The sequence below is a fragment of the Neovison vison genome, chromosome 12, assembly GCF_020171115.1.
Source record: "Neovison vison isolate M4711 chromosome 12, ASM_NN_V1, whole genome shotgun sequence".
NCBI lineage: Eukaryota > Metazoa > Chordata > Mammalia > Carnivora > Mustelidae > Neogale > Neogale vison.
Window position 1 is genome coordinate 58,402,234 of NC_058102.1, and position 19,291 is coordinate 58,421,524.

Below are 19,291 nucleotides of genomic sequence, written 5' to 3' on the forward strand. Positions count from 1 at the left end.
GCTTTGTTGAAGATTAGTTGACCATAGAGTTGAGGGTCTATTTCTGGGCTCTCTATTCTGTTCCATTGATCTATGTGTCTGTTTTTGTGCCAATACCATGCTGTCTTGATGATGACAGCTTTGTAAAAGAGCTTGAAGTCCGGAATTGTGATGCCACCAACTTTGGCTTTCTTTTACAATATTCCTTTGGCTATTCGAGGTCTTTTCTGGTTCCATATAAATTTTAGGATTATTTGTTCCATTTCTTTGAAAAAGATGGATGGTACTTTGATAGGAATTGCATTAAATGTGTAGATTGCTTTAGGTAGCATAGACATTTTCACAATATTTATTCTTCCAATCCAGGAGCATGGAACATTTTTCCATTTCTTTGTGTCTTCCTCAATTTCTTTCATGAGTACTTTATAGTTTTCTGAGTATAGATTCTTAGCCTCTTTGGTTAGGTTTATTCCTAGGTATCTTATGGTTTGGGTGCAATTGTAAATGGGATTGACTCCTTAATTTCTTTTTCTTCTGTCTTGTTTTTGGTGTAGAGAAATGCAACTGATTTCTGTGCATTGATTTTATATCTTGACACTTTACTGAATTCCTGTACAAGTTCTAGCAGTTTTAGAGTGGAGTCTTTTGGGTTTTCCACATATAGTATCATATCATCTGCAAAGAGTGATAGTTTGACTTCTTCTTTGCTGATTTGGATGCCTTTAATTTCCTTTTGTTGTCTGATTGCTGAGGCTAGGACTTCTAGTACTATGTTGAATAGCAGTGGTAATAATGGACATCCCTGCCGTGTTCCTGACCTTAGCGGAAAAGCTTTCAGTTTTTCTCCATTGAGAATGATATTTGCGGTGGGTTTTTCATAGATGGCTTTGATGATATTGAGGTATGCGCCCTCTATCCCTACACTTTGAAGGGTTTTGATCAGGAAGGGATGCTGTACTTTGTCAAATGCTTTTTCAGCATCTATTGAGAGTATCATATGGTTCTTGTTCTTTCTTTTATTGATGTGTTGTTATCACATTGACTGATTTGCGGATGTTGAACCAACCTTGCAGCCCTGGAATAAATCCCACTTGGTCGTGGTGAATAATCCTTTTAATGTACTGTTGAATCCTATTGGCTAGTATTTTGGTGAGAATTTTCGCATCTGTGTTCATCAAGGATATTGGTCTATAGTGCTCTTTTTTGATGGGATCCTTGTCTGGTTTGGGGATCAAGGTGATGTTGGCCTCATAAAATGAGTTTGGAAGTTTTCCTTCCATTTCTATTTTTTGGAACAGTTTCAGGAGAATAGGAATTAGTTCTTCTTTAATGTTTGGTAGAATTCCACCGGGAAGCCGTCTGGCCCTGGGCTTTTGTTTGTTTGGAGATTTTTAATGACTATTTCAATCTCCTTACTGGTTATGGGTCTGTTCAGGCTTTCTATTTCTTTTTGGTTCAGTTGTGGTAGTTTATATGTTTCTAGGAATGCATCCATTTCTTCCAGTTTGTCAAATTTGTTGGCGTAGAGTTGCTCATAGTATGTTCTTATAATAGTTTGTATTTCTTAGGTGTTAGTTGTGATCTCTCCTCTTTCATTCATGATTTTATTTATTTGGGTCCTTTCTCTTTTCTTTTTGATAAGTCTGGTCAGGGGTTTATCAATTTTATTAATTCTTTCAAAGAACCAGCTTCTAGTTTTGTTGATTTGTTCTATTGTTTTTTTTGGTTTCTATTTCATTGATTTCTGCTCTGATCTGTATGATTTCTCTTCTCCTGCTGGGCTTAGGGTTTCTTTCTTGTTCTTTCTCCAGCTCCTTTAGGTGTAGGGTTAGGTTGTGTACCTGAGACCTTTCTTGTTTCTTGAGAAAGGCTTGTACCGCTATATATTTTCCTCTCAGGACTGCCTTTGTTGTGTCCCACAGATTTTGAACCATTGTGTTTTCATTATCATTTGTTTCCATGGTTTTTTTCAATTCTTCTTTAATTTCCCGGTTGACCCATTCATTTTTTAGAAGGATGCTGTTTAGTCTCCATGTATTTGGGTTCTTTCCAAACTTCCTCTTGTGGTTGAGTTTTAGCTTCAGAGCATTGTGGTCTGAAAATATGCAGGGAATGATCCCAATCTTTTGATACTGGTTGAGTCCTGATTTAGGACCGAGGATGTGATCTATTCTGGAGAATGTCCCATGTGCACTAGAGAAGAATGTGTATTCTGTTGCTTTGGGATGAAATGTTCTGAATATATCTGTGATGTCCATCTTGTCCAGTGTGTCGTTTAAGGCCTTTATTTCCTTGTTGATCTTTTGCTTGGATGATATGTTCATTTCAGTGAGGGGAGTGTTAAAGTCCCCTACTATTATTGTATTATTGTTGATGTGTTTCTTTGATTTTGTTATTAATTGGTTTATATAGTTGGCTGCTCCCACGTTGGGGGCATAGATATTTAAAATTGTTAGATCTTCTTGTTGGACAGACCCTTTGAGTATGATATAGTGTCCTTCCTCATCTCTTATTATAGTCTTTGGCTTAAAATCAATTGATCTGATATAAGGATTGCCACTCCCACTTTCTTGAAGCTTTTGTTCTTGATGAAGTCCCAATGAAGTCCAGAAAATTCATTTTCACTTTTGTTTCCTTTGCCTTTGGAAATGTATCTTGAAAGAAGTTGCTGTGACCGATGTTGAAGAGGTTACTGCCTATATTCTCCTCTAGGATTTATTGCCTATATTCTCCTCTACCTCACATTGAGGTCTTTTATCCATTTCGAGTTTATCTTTGTGTATGGTATAAGAGAATGGTTGAGTTTCATTCTTCTACACATAGCTGTCTGTGTTCCCAGCACCATTTATTGAAGATACTATCTTTTTTCCACTGGATATTTTTTCTTGCTTTGTCAAAGATTATTTGACCATAGAGTTATGGGTTTATATCTGGTCTCTCTACTCTGTTCCACTGGTCTATGTGCCTGTTTTTGTGCCAGTACCATGCTGTCTTGGTGATCACAGCTTTGCAGTAAAGCTTGAAATCAGAAAGAGTGATGCCCCCAGTTCTGTTTTTCTTTTTCAACATTTCCTTAGCAATTTGGGGTCTCTTCTGGTTCCATACAAATTTTAGGATTGTTTATTCCAGCTCTTTGAAAAATGCTGGTGGAATTTGATCAGGATAGCATTGAAAGTATAGATTGCTCTAGGCAGTATAGACATTTTAACAATGTTTATTCTTCTGATCCATGAGCATGGAATGCTCTTCCATCTTTTTGTGTCTTCTTCAATTTCTTTCGTGAGCATTCTGTAGTTCCTCGAGTACAGATTCTTTACCTCTTTGGTTAGATTTACTCCCAGGTATCCTATGGCTCTTGGTGCTGCAGTAAATGGAATCAATTCTCTAATTTCCCTTTCTATATTTTCATTGTTAGTGTATAACAAAGCAACTGATTTCTGTGCATTGATTTTGTATCCTGCCACATTACTGCATTGCTGTATGAGTTCTAGTAGTTTGGGGGTGGAGTGTTTTGGGTTTTCCATATAGAGTATCATGTCATTTGCAAAGAGAGAATTTGACTTCCTCTTTGCCAATTTGAATACCTTTTATTTCTCTTTGTTGTCTGATTGCTGTCGCTAGAACTTCTAGTCCTATGTTGAACAACAGTGGCGAGAGTGAGGGAGCTTGCAAGAGCAAGCAGGGGGACAGAATCTCTGCTTGAGATGTTCAGTGCAGAGCCCAACTTGGGGCTCAATCCCACGCCCCTGCGATCATGACCTGAGCCAAAACCAAAAGCTCGATGCTTAACTGACTGAGCCACCCAGGCATCCACAAAGAGTAATTTTTCTATTTCCATTTACTTATGCCAGAGTAGAAAGTATTACTTTTCATGCATGCAACTGTCATTAAAAGTTACTTTTCTTAAACCATTCAAGAGTTTCTCACTGTGAAAAGGATTCCTATGTGTAGAATTTTAGGCAATAAATAGAAATACCAAGTTTCCTTATTGAAGGAAATAAAGTGTGTCTTGCGAAATTCCAGGTAGTAAATTTTGAGGTTATGTTCAATGACTTTAGGACAGTCATAGAAATCTGTCACTGAAGTCCTTTTTGTCTGAACTTTTAAGAAAAGGTAAAGGGGGCGCGCCTGGGTGGCTCAGTGGGTTAAGCCGCTGCCTTTGGCTCAGGTCATGATCTCAGGATCCTGGGATCGAGTCCCGCATCGGGCTCTCTGCTCAGCAGGGAGCCTGCTTCCTCCTCTCTCTCTCTGCCTGCCTCTCTGCCTACTTGTAATCTCTCTCTGTCAAATAAATAAATAAAATCTTTAAAAAAAAAAAAAAGAAAAGAAAAGGTAAAGGGTATAATATTGAAGGAAATAGGGAGCCAGAAAAATAAGGTGGACTGAAAGCTTACCCAGACAGGATCAGTCAGAACTCAAACTATTCCCTCCACATCTAAGCTAACAAAACTTTATGTAAATACCTTCCATAGTTCAGATATAATAAAAATTCTCAATAGAAACATTTGCATGGAAACTAGGTAAAGCAAGTTTTCCACTATTAAAAAGCTAGTGTTGCCCTATATATGGTCAAATGGACATTTTGTGAATATATCTGAATGATTGGATATTATCCATCTGTTAAAATCTTTTTCATCTATCAAGGACTAGCTCTATATTCTGAACAGACAGAAATTATCTACATTAAAACAAATAAGCAAATAAAAACCTGGTGCCTAAGCTCCACCCAGACCAACTAAATCTGTCTCTGTGGGATGGGGGTGAAGCCTTGTTCCGGGGAGGACCTGTGCATAGTTTGTTAGGGCTGCCATAACAAAATACCACAGACTGGAAGACAAACAACAGAAATTTATTCTCTTACAGCTCTGGAGGTTTGAAGTCACAATCAAAATTGTTCAAGTTCAATTTCTTCTGAGGCCTCTCTCCCGGGCTAGCAGATGGTCCTTCTTGCTCTGTCCTCACATGTTCATCCTTCTGTGTCATTGTCTGTGTCTGAATCTCCTCTTCTCCTAACAACACTACTGGGATTTGATCAAGGCACACTCTAATAACCTCATTTTACCTTAGCTCTTTAAAAGTCTCCACTTCTAAATACAGTCACATACTGAGGTACTGAGGTTAAGACTTTCAACACACGAATTTTGGAAGGGACACAATTCAGCTCATAGCAGCATATGTGGGTTATAAGTCCTACTTCTGAGGATCTCTGGGCTGCTTAAGGGCACTGCACACCCAGGAATGTTTGGAATACACTTCATATACTTCATAGTTTTGCTAATAACAGGCCAAGTCTCGAAGTCAGCTTGTGTTACAGGTCAAGAGCTCTGAGCTGCAAAGGTAGGATGGGAACATACGGGATTTGTCAATGGCAAAGGTAGCTCTGTTGACTAGTAGTTATACAGGTGACTAAGGTAACCATCCTAAGTCTTACCTTTCTGATCTGTAAAATACGAATGATATCTGAGATGTTATTTTACAGAATAGCTATAATAATACGTAAAGTGATAATATAGTGACTGATAGATAGCAGTGCTCAAATATTAGCAAAAGTAGGATTTGAGTCCTCCCTCTGCCACTTATTAAATATATACTTCTATTCATTTTCTATTGTTATTATAACAAATTACTGTAAACGTAGTGGTTTAAAAGAACACTAATTTATTATCTTACAGTTTTAGAGGTCACAAATCTGATGTGGGTGTCACTGGGCTAAAATCAAGAAGCGAGCAGGTTGTGTTCCTTTCCTGGAGGCTCAAGGGGAGAATACATTTTCTTGTCCATTCTAGCTTCTAGTGGCTGTCTGAGTTTCTTAGCTCATGGTTCCCTTCCTCCATCCTCAAAGCCAACGATGGTGGGTTGACTCAACATGTCTCTGACCCTGCTTCTAACATTGTCGCATCTCTTGCTCTCATACTGGCCAGGAAAGAGTTTCTGCTTTTAAGGAGCCATGTGATTAGATTGGGCCTACCTGGACAATCCAGGATCATTTCCTCATCTCAAGGTCCTCTACTTAATCACATCTGCCACGTGTCCTTTGCCACATAAGGTGCCATACTCATTTGTTCACAATAATGGAGGCCATTATTCTGCTGGCCACAGTACCCTTGCACACATTTTCTCTGAACCAATTCTTGGATGGATAAATTACTGTCACTGCCCTTAACTTAAGAGGTTGGTTGTAAAAATTTAATACATCGTTTCCTATTTGAGAGTAACAATGCTACAATCAATAAGATTTCTTATTTTTATTCTATAGCCATATGAGAAACAATGACTGATCATCAAAATTCTCCTTATATTGTGGTAAAATTCTTATATTTTCTTTTCTTTTCCCTCAGTGATTCCCTTTTATTTATATAGTTTTTTAATATAGTTTTATATTTACATTTATATAGTTTTATTTATAATGTTCTTTCTTAACTTCCAGATTCAAGTTCTATACTTACTACATAAGTATACTTACTAAGTATACTTACTATATGTACCACAATGACTACCACATTTTTTAACTCAACAAAACATAACTTTCTCTGACTGTTCTAGCCAAAAATGGGGAAAAAAATTGAAACCTAGACATGGTCCTTATCTATTAGATACTAAACTTGATACTGAGGTTATTAATAGCATATTCTGAGATTCTTGAAGACAGAACATATTGGTGTAAAATAAACTGATAATATAATTTGGGAGTACACATGATGATTTTTTTTTGTTGTTACTCTTCGTCAATAGGCATGTAGAAGCCAGACCTGCTTGATGCATGGGAAATAAAGAGATAACTAATACATATTATCCTTTGATCTGGTGTAGTCATACAGTAGAAAACAGTAGTTCAGGGGCACCTGGGTGGCTCAGTGGATTGGGCCGCTGCCTTCAACTCGGGTCATGATCTCAGTGTCCTGGGATCAAACCCCACATGGGGCTCTCTGCTCAGCGGGGGGCCTGCTTCTCTCTATCTCTCTCTCTCTCTCTCTGCCCGAGTCTCTGCCTACTTGTGATCTCTCTGTCAAATAAATAAATAAAATCTTTAAAAAAAAAAAAAAGAAAGAAAGAAAACAATAGTTCAGAATTGGGCCTCCTGGTCAAAGATATCAGGGTTTAACCCTTGGTCTGCTATTATTTACTAGTTGAGTGACATTGGGAAAGTTTTACCTTATATAAACTTTCTCTTCCTCACTTGTTAAGTGGTGATGATATCCAACTTATAGGTCTGATTTCAATATTTAATAATGTGAATACATTTATCACAATGTCTAGCATAAATGAAACACTCAATATTTAACTTTTGTTACTATATTTTGTCTTCAGCCTTCCAAATGGCTGTTGTGAAGAAAATGGGAAAGAAGAATAATTTCTATTGATAACAATTAATAAAAGTTATTTTTTTCTTTCCTATGTGAAGACCTATAGACATTTATGGGAACAATTTAAAAATGGAAGCATTTTCCAGGTATCTCCTCTTTTCCTGCCTACCAAAGATGATCAGCTTTCCTCTATCAGTTTTTTCCTCTTGATTGCCCACAAAAAGAAAGGTCTTTCACTTTTAGGTTTGTCCTTTGAGATTTTATAGTGCAGAATCTGGAGAAATGGGCAGATGGGATGAGGAAGCATGGGGATACTTTTTTTTTCTTTTGAGGATTTGATTAGAAATGTGCCAGAGGGGTTATTGTAGGAGTAAAAAGAAGTAAGGGGATTTAAATACATATTATTGTTTCACTTTTGAATGATTGTGGACTGTGTATTTACTTTAAAATGTTAAGAAATACACTAAGAAATTATTATTTTGAGATTGGGATTTTGTGATAAGCCTATTAGTTTGCTATACAGCAAATTTTTGTAAGCTAGGATCACAAAACAGCAGACATTGAGAGAGGAAGAGAGAGACTGAAAGGTGTGGCTGTGAGTGGGGAAAGAGAAGACAAGACAAACTGCTCATTTAGAATTCTGCCTGGGGTCAGACCCTGCAATATGAGTTTGTTGTATCCATATTCAGCTACTTGGAGTTCACATGTAAGGTCATATTTTAGGCAAGGCAAGACCACAGATCAATTTGGTAACCTCGGATTCTAAAAAGTCTTAACAACTGGTTTATTTTGGGTCTCATGGAAACCAGTAACTGGCTCTACCAAGGGACATTTTTAAGCTGATGGTTTTGGCTCCATCATCACAGCCAGAATCAGGGACCAAAACCAAGCCCTGACTGTGACTGAGTGAATGCAGACACATCAAATAAAAAGTGACATTTTCTTCTTGGACAAAGATCACAGATTATATGCTCCTGAGTTTTAAATTTTGGCTTAGTCTTTGGGCTATAATTTTAATTCTTGTATATTGTCCTTTATTTCGCCCAATTCTTCCTGGAAACAATGACAGATTTCATCCAGATACTGATCTTGGGTCTGGGTAGCTGGTAGCTGATCTCTTATTTATGGACCAGATGCTGGTTTAATTTATTTTTTTTTTAGGTCCCTAGCAGGATCCTTAGAAGTTCATTAATATAGGAGGTAGAAGCTATAGTAAAGTGAGGAAAACTAATTGTAGTTCTTATGCTTTTTGTTTAATATAATATACTGCAAATGAGCACCATGGTTTTAAAAGATCTTGTTCTCAGAGCTATGGAAGCCAAAATCAAAACAAGGCATGACTCTATAATTAAATGAGTGATGATCTGGTTCATGAAACTGACAAAAACATATATCACCACAATGCAAGTTTAAAAATGATCATTATAAGCCAAGTAATCTGTGATTACAAAGAAGGAAAAAGAGAAAGGTCAGTTAAAGGGTCATTGAGAAGATGATGTTTTAGCTGATGATATTTAAGATTAATATTTGAGATTGGGTAATAACTATTTTTAATACAGTTTGTAGCTTCTTTTTCTTATCCTAAAAGTTATACATAGGCAGGTTATTTGACAAATACCAAAACATCATAATCCAGTAATAGACAAGCACTTTGGCATTTTATTTCAGTCTTAGAGAGAGAGAGAAGGAGAGAAAGGGAGTGAGAGTAGAAGGGAAGGGCAGAGGGAGAGGGAGAGAATTTCAAGCAGGCGCCATTCCCAGCATAGAGCCCAATGTGGGGCTCTATCTCACAGCCCTGAGATCATGACCTGAGCCAAAATCAAGAGTCGATGCTTAACCTGCTAAGCCACCCAGGTGCCCCTCAGTCTTTCTTTTTATGCATAGTTTTTATAGATATCATTTTCTGGAAATTGTCTCTTTAGTATTTTTAACACTTGCAAGTATACAGGGATGGATATAGAAATACTGTTTCAGGTATAGCATAATCACAATAGGTTATTTCTCCAGTTGTGAAAATAACTGTAAAAAATACACTTCATCTAGAAGGATGACTGTAGATGTAGAGCTGAATTTTCACATAGGTCCTATATTAATCTGTGAACATGGAGTCCTCTATATATGAAAACAAATATAAAGCAGAAGTCTGTGAGCATGTTTTAAATTCTAAACATTTTAGAGAGGTCAGATGTTTCTGAATGGGAGAAAGAGGAAATTTATAGTTCATCTGGGTGGGCAGAATGTTGTGAATTATAAGCCAAAAGTGATTTTAAGATAGAATGGGGGGAAGCTGCTAATTATATGACTTTGTTAATACAGATAATCCAGATAGCTAAACACAGAGTACCAGAGGCTCTGATTCAAAAATTACATAAAGGAAGAGCTAATGATGAGGCACCAGACAAAATTCACACAGAGAATCTAAAAAAGATCTTCTTTTTCTAGGGGTGAAATAGTGGGAAAAGAAGAAGAGATATGAGCTGGAACAATCCAGGAGTGGGTCCTTGAGGCAGTTTCTTTTCATTAGAGGAATCACAGGAAGAACCTTAGGAATATTTTCTGTAGTGCTTTGATAGGGAGATGACCTTGTCTGTTTTGTGGCAGGAAACCACCTCAGATCTAATATCTGAGTATCTCTGGGGTATCTCTTCCCAGGTCAGGAAATATCAGTGTGCCCCAACCCATCTACAAACAATGGAAAGTTGACAGTTCTTACCTACCACCTGGTAACAGCCACAATGAAAGGAAAACATCAAGCCAGTCTATGTTTTTTAGCTAGAAATGATGCCCCTTTTACTTCTGGGTGAGAGCAGCAAAGAGAAATATGTCCACTGACACATTAGCAGTTTCATGTGGAGCTCCGTTTTGTTTGCCTTAATGTTTTAGATACAAAAAGAACAAAAACAAACAAACAAAAAAACCCTGTTGTAGATCCCCAACTAGAATCTCACTGCATGTTATCAGGCTCCACTGCATGGAGCTGGTCTTTTCTCCCGCAAGAGGAGTCAGAAACAAGCATGGCCTTGAGCAATTAGAGTACCCAACTGACTGACCACAGTGAATGGTTTAAGGATAGGTTTAATATCCACATCAGGACAATCAAGGTCTGTAGGGTTTTTTCCAGCCCTCTTTTCCCTGGGGTGATCATAGCTGGTTTTATTTTTCTTGACAGAGAATGAAGAGAGACCATATCCTAATTTTGTTTTAATTCCCTGGATCCATCCATGCCTGAAGCCCTTATCCTTGACCTTCCCACTCATCCTTAAGCCAGATTGCATAGTTTCTGTCAGCTATGACGAAAAATGTACTGACTAATACAGATCATGTATTTCTTATGTGCCACAGAAATGAGTTTGTTAAAAAAAAGGCAATATTTATATAGAAAACTCTGAAGAGAAGGAAGAAAATAAAATATATTGCACTGTATTGCACTGCTTCTTGAACCCTTAGGCTCAAGTTACCAAAAATCCCCATGACAATAGAACTTGCCCTGGAAAAGTTCATGGACCTCGTTTAACAAAAACAAGGCTAGAGGGTCAAATACACTTATAAGTATTTATTAAGTTCACAGGAATCAAGCAATTTAACATTAAATACATATAATGTTACTGATATTAAAGTAAACTTTAATATAGATATCAATTTCTATATACTATATTTGATTGCTATAATTTCTTTTGAAATTTTTCCAGAAAGTGCTCCTTCTCATTCCCAGCAAAGTGGTTTTAAATTTCCTTTGCTTTCTTGCACACTAAGAAGGATTAAGTCTAAGCCTCCCTCCAAATGGCCAACGCTTTCTAGATTTTATGACTTCGAGTCGTTTTTGCCTAAATCTCCAATCTTTCCAATGATGCAGAATAATCTGAATGCTTGAAATGGGAAAAGCTTCATGTAACTTTTATAATAATTTCTGTATGTTTTTCTCAACACCTGGGCTAAATAATTTTCACTCTTCCTTTGATAAGTTTAGGCTGTAGCACAAATCACCATCTTGTCCAGGCAGGATTCAGCCTCAACACCTCCTCACAAGCTCTGGAGTGCTTCCTTTCTCTACCTACAGGATATATTACAGAAGTCTTTGTCCTGGTTCTGACATTACTAAGGTTGTTAGGCAGTTTAATCATTCATGGGCTACTGAGAGGAACTGACCTCTTGGGATGCTGCCTTACAGGCATCAGAAATTAATATATTTATCTTTTTATCCCCATTTTTTGGATATATTTCTGCTCAATTTAAGTGAGGACTGCCCATTAAAGAAAACTGATAAATTGATGCCAAGGCTATTTTAAGACACTATCTGCTCTGGATATAAAAACAAGAGGATTATAGGGACTTTGGTATTCAGATTCGTGATGTTAGCCTAAGTTCTCTTTACTATTTCAGTTAAACAAATATTATTATAAAGTTGGAGGTGAGAAGCTTTATTAGAATCTCAACTTCATTCCATCTCTAAGAACTATGTAAATTAACCAGGTGCTTTTTTCAAAGGTGTTATAACTCTAAGAACATTGGACAACCTGAAAAGTAATAAGAGTTGACATATCCCTTTATAGGGTAGGAAAAAGCAATAACAATTTAGATACTTCCCTGCCCCCATAAAAGTCATAGATTCTTCAGAAAATAGATATTATTTGATATTGGTTTCCTGTGCTCTTTGGCCCAACAGAAGAGGTTGTTTTAATGTATACAATCACCACTTAGGAAGCTTGCTAAAATACAGAGTTCTGGGCAATATTCCCATATATTCCAGTTCAGTAGGCCTAGGTTGGGTCTAGGATATAAATTTTAAACAAGCTTCCTAGATCACTCTATTGAAAGTGTTCCATGGGCTATATTTTGAGAAACATTGCCCCAAGGGATAGAGTGGTCAGCTGTTTCATGATACCCCAGGGATTCCTACAGTCCCTCCAAGCTGTGTAGAAAGGGAATAAGGTGCTTTGTTATTAGTGCTCCAATAGGTTTTGACTAAAATGGAGAAAAACGGAGGAGAAAGGGCTATTTACTTATGGGTTCAGGTCCCCACTTCCCCCACCAATGGTTTTACCCTTGACTCTAACAAGGACATGATTTGCAACATGGAAGTAACATCTGGCGACTTGGCAGTCCAGAGTGTAGCTCAGTGTTTGGCCAAGCAGAATTCAGTACTATTTGTGGGCTGGCGCCCAGGAATTACAGTTGGTGAGAAGAGTTAAAATCTGCTTTAGTTGTTCATGATGCTTTATGATCACGGTCAGGTCATTTATCAGATTCCTACATTCGTCCAGCATAATTTCTGTTCCCCACTCTGGCTGTGATTTTAACAGATTGTTTCCATCAAGGTGGTAGCTGGAGATAGGATGCTGATTCACTGTTAATTAATTTTAGCTGGGAAGAGAACCACAGCAGTCAATGTCTTGTTTTATGTCATTGTTCCGAAGATACTTGGATAGACAGTGCTTTGCTTGCTTCGTTCTCACCTGTCCTTTGATCGTATTCCTTTTCTTCTATAAAATGTTTCCCTTAGTATTCTAGTTAACTTGAGCGCATAATATTTACTATTAACTAGAATTAGAGTAGTAAAGCAAAGCTTGCAAACCGGAACCCGTTTTTTGTGAAAAGTCAATGTGGATGTGCAATGTCTCAAATTTTCCATAGAAAAACAGTTTGATAAATGTTGTGTAGATAAGTAAATCTCACTTTGCCAATTTTTTCACATTTCTGTTTTTTCCCTAGGTCCAATAGGATGAATTGGCTAGAAAAATTAGCAAAATGAATTTCAAGATTCAAGTTGTATGTGATACAACTAGGCTTAGAGACAAAAGCTGAGCAGAAAAATGAGAGCTGGATACCCCTTCTCAACAGAAAAATAGAGGACTAGCATATTACTAATTTTGTTATGGTAGCTGACTTTCTTATATGTGCTTCATACAATGAAAATGTACCAACAGACAAGAAGAGTTGCTCTGTAATATACAAAATAGTGCTCTGTTTTAGCTTGGTACTAAAAATAAGCAGGTGGCATCACTCTATGCAGTAGTCGAAGTCTGGAAAACATGTTTGCAAATAGAATTTTTATTTTAAAAATTACATATTAAATTTTCTGGAGGTGGAAAATTTTTAAAGGGAATCCTCTAGTGATTGTTTTTTAAAGGAAAGCTAGCAATTCTTTTCATAAGTTCAGCCCTAATGTTTCCATTTGAAAACAGTATCGTATATGAAGGTCCAGGAGAATGTTACCAGGCCATCCAGAGACCTGTATTCCAAATCTCATCACTATTTCATGACTTTGTTATAGAATTGAGAAGATTGTATTAGATTATTTCTAAGAACACACTCACATCTAAAATTTCAGGATTCTAATCTCAAGTTTTCAGTGACTGGCCTTGTTCAAAATAAAGGAGGATTAAGACTTAGCAGATGTTGAAGTATTCTAAAGCTCTACCATCCATTCCCATAGCCACTAACCACATGTGGCTATTGAGCTCTTGAAATATGGTTGGTCCAAATTGATGCGTGCTGGAAGTGTAAAGTACATTGGACTTCAAAGACTTACTGCAGAATCTTGTAAAATCTCTCATGAATTAATAACTTTTATGTTGATTATATGTTGCAAAGATATCTTGGGAATATTGCATTGAATAAATCATATTCAAATAAATTCCATGTATTTCTTTTTTAATTTTTAATTTGAACCTAAAAATTTAAATAATTTAAATATAGGCAATTAATAATGATCTAATATATTTAAAATAGAAAACTTTATGGTTCACATTATATTTTTATTGGACACACGGCTCTAAAGGGATAGCATATCCTACAAAAGAACCCTCCCGAGATTGTAGAACTCTCCCTGTTACTCATGGACAGCCTTAATGATATAGAAGAGGTTGTTTGAAGATTAAAACATTATTTTCTAAAAGTATAATTCATTAGTCCTGTGAAGCATATCACCATAGCCAAGTGAGTTTAAGCAACGCTGTGCCCCACTTACTGATTGGTTAGTCTAATGAAAGCTCAACTTTAAGTCACCGGGTTAATTAAAGCTACTTCTCTCATGTGAATCCACAAATTCATCTGAAACAATCCTCTTATTTTTAAATGGTAACTGGTAGCATTCTATAGACTCAAGGAAGTTACTTTGGGACATGCTATTGGATTAGATAATCCCCAAACCCCTTTTGTCTGTTGTGGGTTTACAAGCAGTTTATAGAAGCTCATCCTTTACAAATTGTACTTACTTCTTTGTATGCATGCTTCTTTTCTAAAAAAGCCTTCCCCTCTTCTACATAAACTATTTTCTTTCACTTTTCTAGGTGATTTGAAATATTACCAGTTAGGTGTGCTTGTGTTATCAATCACCCTTTTTAAAGAATTCCTAATTTGCCCCATTCTCCAAAGAAGGTATATAGTCAAAGATTCAAGATGGTGGGGAGGGGTGGAGAGAAGGACCATAATGTGTGGGAAGGCAGCAGAAGAAGTGAGGGATTTTGAAAGGTATTTTTCCTTTTTGAAATGTTACATTTAATGTATTTCTCACCAAGAAAAGTGCTGTTATGGGTTAAGCAGGCTGCTATGGACTAGCTGGGGAACCTAAATATGATTTATAACTTGGCTTTCCAGGGAAATTGCATCCAGCATTCCAAAAAGCCAATTTACAAGCAAACATTAGGAACAAAAATTTTAAGTTAGACACTACCAGGGTATAGATTGATTCAGAAGCTCAGGGAAAAAAAAAAGCAATCAATATCCTTTATTTACTTCAATACCTTGCTTCTCACCATAAGTCCCTTGCTTTCCCAAACAGTGAGGAGAGGGAAGAATGACAGAATACATGTATTTTATGACATTGTTTATTGGATCTCATAAATCATAAAAGGGTGTCAAGAAGTATTGTCAAACACATCCCTAGGTTACTAAATAGTGAGGTTTTTATTCTTAAAACTACCCCTTCATAAAGTAACTAAATAATTTTCTTCTCTTATAAAAAATGTCAGGAAAAGACAGACATATGCACATATGCACTCTCTCCAACTCAGGAAGCCCAAACACTCCTTCACAGGCTCCTAGGGAAAAAATGAAATGATGTTTTGATTCACTAGAAGAGAATGGAACATTCACATGCAGTGGGCCTCTGTTGACTGAAGTTATTCAGCCAAGGAGGCTGAAATGGTATAGGGGTATGTAGAATTTAAATGAAACCGTTATTTTAAAAGTAAAATATTGACCATTTCTTAGGAGTGGAAAAGATGTAAATTAAAAACGTATTCTGTGATGTTGAACATTTGTTTTAAATAGACTTCAGGAAGGTGTTCTTTGACTTGATCCACTTGCTGAATTCCCAAATGAAAGATGGGTTTCTTTTTCTAAATTTTTGAGATAAAATTTGTATATAATAAATTAACCAATTCCACATTTACAAATTGATGAGTTTTAGAAAGTGTATAAAGTCTTATAACTACTGCTACATTTATAATAGAACATACTTCCATCACCCCAGAAAGTTCCCTTGAGTCCCTCGGTGCTCTCTTCCTGTTACCTTCAGACTCTGGTGACCACAGATCTGCTTTTACTATTGTTTTCCTTTTCTAGAATTTTGTATAGATGGACTATTACCATATGCAGTATCCTGTGTCTGGCTTCTTTTACTTAGCATAATGCTTTGAGGCTCATGCAGTAGTTTGCTGTGGTCAATGTTGAATGGCATTTCACAGTGTAGATACACCACAGTTTGTGTGTTCATTCACTCGCAGATAAAAAGTGGACTTGTTGCCCAGCTTGTGGGTTTTTTTTTTTTTTGAGGGGGCAATTATGAATAATGCTGCTGTAAATGTTAGCAGACAGGTCTTTATGTAGACATAGATTTTTATTTATCTTGGGACATAGGAAAGGATTGTTGAGTAAGTACATTTTGAAATTTATCATAACTGTCAGCCTGTTCTCCAGATTGGCTGGACCATCTTCATCCCCACTGATGATATATGAGAGTCCCAGGATTTAGACATTCCCCCCAATATGTGTATCATCAGTCTTTTTTTTTTTTTAAATTCTAGCCTTTCTAGTGGGTGTGTACAGGAAATGGAGTGTTTTTAACTTGTATTTCCCTAATGTCTGATGATGTTGAACGTCTTTTCATATAATTGTTTGCCATTTGTATATCTTCTTTGCTGAATTAGCTATTCAAAACCTTTAACCAATATTTTAACCAGAATGTCTGTCTTATTATTGAGTTCTGAGAGTTCTTCATATATTCTGGATATACATATTGGTGAGATATGTATTTTCCATATTTTTCTTCTTACCTGACTTGCTGTTGCATTTCCTTAAAGTTTCTCAAAATAGTAACTTTTTATTTTGTTTTTATTTGTGCTTTTGTGCTCTAAGAGATCCTTGCCTAAATCAGGGCCACAAAAATTTTCTTCTATGTTTTCTTTCTTTTTAAAATTATTATTATTTATTTATTTGACACAGAGAGAGCTCACAAGGAGGCAGAGAGGCAGGTGGGGCGGGGGGAAGGAAGCAGGCTCCCTGTTGAGCAGAGAGCCTGATGTGGGGCTTGATCCCAGGACCCCAAGATCATGACCTGAGCCGAAGGCAGAGGCTTAACCCACTGAGCCACCTAGGTGGCTGGAAGTTTTATAGTGTTAGTTCTTTTATTTAGGTTAAAGATCCATTTAGAATTTAAATTTTGTATATAATACAAATTATTGGTTAATGTTTATTTATGTATTTTGCAGACAGATATGCCATTATTCTAGCATCATTTGTTGAAAACAGTATTCTTTTTCAATTGAATTATCTTCGTACTTTTGCCAAAAATCAAATCAGTCTTACGGGTTGGTTTACTTCTGCTCATTTTGTTCTGTTCCATAGATCTATATGTCTATCCTTACGATAATAATATATTATCTTGATGGGTATAGCTTTATAATAAGCATTTAAAATCAGATAGTATAAGTTCTTTAACATTATCCATCTTTTCAAAAATTATTTTGATTATTCTAGGTCTTTAGGTATTGGTTCAGTATCAGTTTTAGAATCAGCTTGTCTACCTTACAAAATAGCCTGCTAAAATGTGTGACTGGCAAGGTGCCAGGGGAGCTTAGTCAGTTAAGCATCTGCCTTAAGTTTAGGTCATGATTCCAGGGTTCTGGGATCAAGCCCTGCATTGGGCTTCCTGCTCAGGGGTGAGTCTACTTCTCCCTCTCCCTCTGCCCCTTCTCCAGCTCACACTCTCTTTCCCATTCACTCTTCCTCAAATAAGTAAATAAAATCTTAAAAAAAATAAAATTGTGATTGACATTTTGTTCAATCTGTAAATCAAATTAGAGAAAACAAACATCTTAACAATATTGAGTCTTCCAACCCTTGGACATGGCATATCTCTGCATTTGTTTGTAGATACCTTAGGGTTTTCTATGCAAATGGTCATGTTATCTGCAAATGAAAACTATTTACTTCTCCATTCCCTTACCTAATTGCACTATCTAGAACCTATAGAATAATGCTGAGCATATACATACTTGCCTTGTCCCATCTCTTGGGGAAAAACTTTCATTCTTTCAACATTAAGTATGATGTCAGCTTCAAAAAGTTTGAAGAGTGAAGAAGTTTTTTTTGTTTTGTTTTGTTTTGTTTGTTTTTTCAGAGTGAAGAAGTTCTCCCGTAGTCCTAGTTTGCTGGGAAATGCTTGGCCTCCTCAAACTGATTTTTGTCTCCTCAACTCAGTAAGACTGCCAGGCTCTGTTTGGGTATATACTACTTCCTGCAACTTGCCATTTGGCAGTACGCTGGCATGATTTCAGTTTACCTCATTTTTTTCCCTTCTCTCTAGGATCGCTGTAATGCTTGTTGTTCAAAATCTAAAAACCATTGTTTTATATATTTTGTCTGATTGTTTTGACTTGTTTAATAGGTAAGGGTAAATTTGGTATATGTTACTCCATCATGGTAAAATGAATGCTGTAAATTTAACACTGAAAATAAAATTATATTCCTACTGAGACAATGTAAATCTTCTTTCATTTAGTCATGAAAATGAAGCTCAGCTTCAAATAACTAGTAGTCTTAACTTGTTTAGGAGTGGCATCAGCAAGATGGTTGAATAAGACCTCCTTCATAGGTATCCTTCCTGCAATAATCTGGCATTTATCCATGGACAAAAGTGCCTTTGTGGGAACTTTGAAAACCAGGTAGGAGATTCTGAAACCATAGCTCAGTCTAAGACTGAGGACGGCCATTTTGAGAAGACAGGCTCACAACCAGGTGGCTGATTTGCCAACTACAGTTACAGACACAGAAACAGGCTCCACACCTGTGAGAACTCAGCTACTGCCCCCTTTGGTTTTAAAGTCTATCATCTGCACCATAGGCTAAGGGAACCAGGAGGAGTCACAGACATCTGTGTGTTGGGTAAAGACATACAGACCCAGTGCCTACTGTGGACCCTGACATGCCCTGTGAACAGGCTCCAGGCCCTCTCAGCTATGGTCTAGGAACCCCGGAGGTAAAGCCCACCAAATCTGGTCAGACTAAAAACTCTGAAGTGGCCCTATCACTGGGGTCCAGCCCATCCCAGCCAGTCCATGGGCCCCTGCTGGAGACACTCCCACCTGCTTGCCTGGAGGTCCTGAAAGGGCCCAATACTAAGCAGAAGCTCCCGCTTACCTGTGTCACAGGGAGCTGACAAGGAAAGGCAGGATAAATTCCAATCTGGGCCCCTAAAGATCATAAAAGGGTCCTAAATACAGAAATTTTTAAAATAAATAATATTGGAGAAACTAGATATTCACACACAAAAGAATGAAATTGAACTCTTATTTTATACCACTCATAAAAATAACTTGAAGTGGATTAAAAACTTAAATATAAGGCCTGAAACCATTAACCTTCTAGAGGAAAACATAGAAAAAACTCTTTGACATTGCTCTTGGCAATGAATTTTTGGATATGACATCAAAAGCACAAGCAACAAAAACAAAAATAAACAAGTAGAACTACATGAAGCTAAAAAGCTTCTATACAGCCAAAGAAAC

The 19,291-nt window shown here is 36.9% G+C and overlaps 1 long non-coding RNA gene across 1 annotated transcript; it reads right to left on the minus strand.

Annotated features, from left to right (window-relative positions):
- Positions 1 to 15,093: 15,093 nt before the first annotated feature.
- LOC122891822 lies at positions 15,094 to 18,980 on the minus strand. Its single transcript, XR_006381328.1, has 2 exons — positions 18,924 to 18,980; positions 15,094 to 15,322 (listed from the first exon to the last, which is right to left on the minus strand). It is a non-coding gene; the product is annotated as an uncharacterized LOC122891822 (long non-coding RNA).
- Between the last annotated feature and the right edge of the window lie 311 nt (positions 18,981 to 19,291).